The sequence below is a fragment of the Lolium perenne genome, chromosome 7, assembly GCF_019359855.2.
Source record: "Lolium perenne isolate Kyuss_39 chromosome 7, Kyuss_2.0, whole genome shotgun sequence".
Taxonomy (NCBI): Eukaryota; Viridiplantae; Streptophyta; class Magnoliopsida; order Poales; family Poaceae; genus Lolium; species Lolium perenne.
Window position 1 is genome coordinate 84278636 of NC_067250.2, and position 4637 is coordinate 84283272.

The 4637-nt window shown below is 45.3% G+C and overlaps 1 long non-coding RNA gene across 1 annotated transcript; it reads right to left on the minus strand.

Annotated features, from left to right (window-relative positions):
* Positions 1-377: 377 nt before the first annotated feature.
* On the minus strand, positions 378-1869 carry LOC127316812 (uncharacterized). The gene is made up of 2 exons (XR_007860661.1): positions 1484-1869; positions 378-973 (listed from the first exon to the last, which is right to left on the minus strand). It is a non-coding gene; the product is annotated as an uncharacterized lncRNA (long non-coding RNA).
* Positions 1870-4637: the final 2768 nt, after the last annotated feature.

A 4637-nucleotide genomic window follows, 5' to 3' on the forward strand; every position in this document is an offset into this window, starting at 1 on the left:
ATCTTCAAATGAGCAGGAGCCCATATGGCGAGGACGAGTGGAGATGCTCTGATTGTGCAAGAATGCAACCATTGGCAGATGCCAATAAATAGAATAAGAAATGTTTTCTTCTTCAATCTAGGATAGGAGCTTGGAGACACTGGGTACAAATCTGGTGGAGGCATGACACAACTCTCACCGTTATGCATCATGGGAATGCCCAACGCTTCCCGAAAGTGAAGGTCGATGGGTCCTTCCGGAACAGAATCTCGGATTGCACAATGCCCTTTGGACAAGTTCATTGCAGTACTTCACGCCCCACAACATTTAAAACAGAAGTAGAATATCATAATGCATATAAATCTATTTCTAAAACAGAAGACATGGACTGTGATGTAAAGTGATGACAAAGTTTCAATATAGCAGCTTTACCATCGACAAAATAAAAATGTACAAAGTTTCAATTCATCAACACCAAAAGTTTACCAGTTTTACATGATGCCTCCAAAATCTGACAGCTATATCACCTACTCACTATTCCAACAATGCAAAATTACAACGCGGATGCAAATTTGGGACTTGTGTGCACCAACACTGGCGACCAAAGAAGTTCCCCAGTTCAGCTCCTGGCTCTTGCATCCAAGATAGTCTCACTATCTGGCCTCTTATGTCCCAGACAGAATAATGGCGGCTAAAGGACTTCGAGCTTAATCCGCATTTGTAACACTGAACCTGCACTATCATTCTCACGTGATGGCATTTATTCCACAATGGCGAGATGCAATGGTTGCGAAGCCATCTGTGACAACATGGTTGAAAGGAGAAGACTGCGGACTTCACAATGGAAAAAAAGCTCTTTCAACTTGTGGGCAAGGCTAACTCTAATCTTGCATATGTTATCATCAGACTAGGCGTTTTTGACAGGTACGCCATCTATAATGGAAGTGTCACACTCCCCCTCATTCTCAGGTATAAGTTCATATTATCAGTTAGCCTACAAAGAATTTCACCGATCAAATACTGATATATTCAACTTGTCAATCGCAAAGAAACCCTGCACCTTTCATAGCATTATCAATGATCACCTTCATAGCATTATCAATGATACACCAATTGGTTTCCAAGGTAACTATTGGACTGGATACAGAATTACAGATACAGTTGAAGTCTTTAGCGGCGGAAATGCAGACCATAAACACAGGACTCGAGAAAGTGGAGCAAGAACTAACTATATAGTTTCAAAAAAAAAAACTAACTATATATGAACATGATGGTCCTGTGTCAGAGACATTTCACAAGGTAACTACAACTGTTGTGTTTTCTTTATTTTTTAGAATATGCTTTAAGGGCTTTGACTTCACTTTATTCTAATGTGGTATGTGTATCTCTTTCAACACTACGAATTTGAGAGTAGTGTTGATGGTCAGAGCAAAGGAAAACCAGGCTATAATTCAAAGCGTGAATCAAATCAAATTTCAAATAGTCAGACAAAATTAGGTAAAACCTTGTGGCAGTGGTGTCCGATCCCGCAGGTGAGGATGGCGGTGGCCGCCAACTACGATCCCGCTGTTGAGGCTGGGGGTCCGATCCCACCGGTAAGGACAGAGGCGACGATCCACCAGGCGCGAAGGACTGATGTCCAATCTCGCAGTTGAAGGCTGGCCGGATGACAGCGCCATCGCTTGCAGATCCGCGGCAGCGTCGCTCGAAGGTCCACAACGTGGGCGGGGCGGCGGCATGGAGCGTCGGGGCCGGGGCACAACGGCGTCGCTCGTCGGAGGAGCGAGACTTCTTTCCGATTGGCTGGATTATCTATTTGATTGGTTGAAACTCGGACGAGACTTATTTCCTTCCAAAACTGATGACTATTTCCTTCCAAAACTGATGACGTTTCTTTTTGACCGCTGGCAAATACAAGGAAGCATCGTAAAAGCTAAATAGCAGTTATCACTTGATTTAATCAACGGTCACGAAAAATCAGATTAGACGGAACCAACACGGAACCAAGGTTCCGTGCCAATCACCGTAAAAGAGCTCAAAAAAAAATCATAGTGTATATTTCGGTATCAAACCAAACGACAACCTATGGTTGCGGGCTTGCCAACTTTTGGTAAGGCATTGGCTCTAAACCAAACATGCCCATACTACGGTTGTAGCACCTTCGAGTATTTTGAAGTGAAGTTCTCTTAGAAACCATGGCATTTCAAGTACACATATACTTTGAAAATACTTTGCATCTCAAAGGACCCTCAGTATAATCGTTTCGTGCGTTTTTAGTCGCAATTGTACAGCTAGTTTAATAAATAAAAAGTATGAACAAGGTGCCTGAGATTTGAGAAACACATCTGCGACCATGGTTTTGGCACCAGACTTGTTGCCCATTTGCGACTTTTGTTGTGCGTGCAACCTGCGGCAGGGTATTGACTATTGAGTGGAATGCTCGTCTGCTGCAAACTGTACTACTCGCAATAAGTCGCGGTTGATCTAGGCCATGGATCATGCGCGGCCACCGCCCACCTCCGGCGCTCGGGGTCCGGCCAGTCTCAACTCTAAATTAGCCCGCCCGCGCACTCATGGAGGTTTTAAACCAGATCCACTGCTCAAACGACTTTGCAAAGCTCTACGCCGTGTTCCGTGGCAATCGACCTAACTTCTCGGCCGGTGTATCGACAGCTTTGACTCGAAATAGTGGGTGTAGCTAGCAGATCCAACACGCGTGCGTGAAGTATTCGATCGTGTTAATTGCCTTGCTGATCTAGCTCCACTTACTCGTATCTTAAAGCAAATTCAGGAAATGAGATCACATGAAGCAACGCGCAACACTGGAGCCGAGATGGAAGATCTGGAGGGAGGGAGAATGACGGCTAGTGGCGGATCTAGAAATTTCTAGAAGCATGGACAAACATGTTTAATATGTAAATTTTTGGGAAAAAATACAATGGAAAAACACGCATCACAACCAGGATCACCGCCGGCAAGCCTGAACGGCTGTCCGGGCTGGAGGGATGGTAGATCCGCCCCTGGTGCCGGCGAGTGTGGGTTAAGTAATATCGTTCGACGTAGGATGTTGCTGAACTTGGAACCCGCGAATGCACTGTGGTGCACGTGGATAGAAGTGTCGGTTGTGATCGGCCTCCACGCTTGTCGACACCACATTCTACTCTGTGAAGGGGAAAGAAAGCACTTTTCTCATCTAGCTCATCGACAATGCGGCCGATCTGTGTCGACAACAAGTAACACGTACGAGACATACCTGAGGAAATATGTATGGCATGCGTGATTGGTTGCTTGTATCCATTTTTTGGTGGTTGCATGAAAAGAATGGAACAAGCTTCAGAGGGCATGGCCTAGTGGAAACAAAGAAAAATCTGCGTCGGCAGTTCATTTGGTACGATTTCGGTGGGCTTTGGTTGGATTTCGGATAGTGAATAGCTTGGAGTCACTAGTAGAAAAGGAGGCTTCCGTCCAGCCCCATTAGTCGCCAAAATATAGGAACCGCGACTAATGGGGTCTTTAGTCGCGGTTCGGGAGGCGAACCGCGACTAAAGACCTGGGCCCAGCGCGCTCGGTGGCCAGCTGGTGGACGGGAGGGGCTTTAGTCGCGGTTGGCCAAGGTCCTCAGGCCTGGCCCGAAGGCCTTTAGTCGCGGTTGGCCAGGCCAACCGGGACTAAAGGCCCATTCCTATAAAAGGACCTCAGCTCACCACACTTAGCCATTTGGTGCCACTTCTCTTCACAAACTTCACAAGGGGGTGTTAGGTTTGCTTTTGGTTCCTCTTATGCACACAAGGTGTTTGATGAGATGCCCCAAGAGCATGAAACAAACATGATATGAAGTGTCGGAGCCACACTTGAGCTTCCTCATTTATTTTTTCCTCCTCGATCGCGGTTAGCAACTTGAACCTTTCATGTGTCATTGATAAAATATGCATGTGTGTAGTTCATTGTTTAATTTCTATTGTTTGTAGCTAGTTAGTTTAACAAATGCATGATGGTTAATTATATATTTTATATTATAATAATGCAGATGAATCGGCAATGGATGTACGGTAACCGACTCTCCGGCGAGTTCATTGCGGGTTTGAAAGATTTCCTCGTAGTGGCTAATGCGAACAAGAAGGGGGGTTTTGTTATCTGTCCACGTGTTGCCTGTAAGAATCAGAAGGGTTACTCTTCCTCAAGAGACATTCACATGCACCTGCTGACAAGGTATTAATTTGTCAATGCCTATGGATTGTAGGCTAGGGTTTAGTTAGAAGTAGAGGGCAAGTAGATCTCGAAGGTTTCAGCCGGAAAGTACTCGACGATTATGAAAACTAGGGTTTGTAAACAATGATTCGATGATTTCTCGTCCCTCGACTCCCCCTTTATATAGAAGGCGGAGCCGAGGGATTCGTGTTGTACAAGTTACAGAGTCCGAGATGGTTTCTAACTCATCCCGCAAGATTGCAAATAACGCTTCCTATTACAACTCTAACTTTCCTTAATAATATCTTGGGCTTCCGAATCTTCTTATTCTTCGGGTAGTGGGCCTTCAGTAAACCCCGGGTACTATCTTCGGCAGGCCCATTTGGGATGCCTATGTCAGTAGCCCCCGAGATTTTGCTTGAATCGTAGGGTCAAGGAAAATCTCCACTGTTTATTTTTATTCGACAACT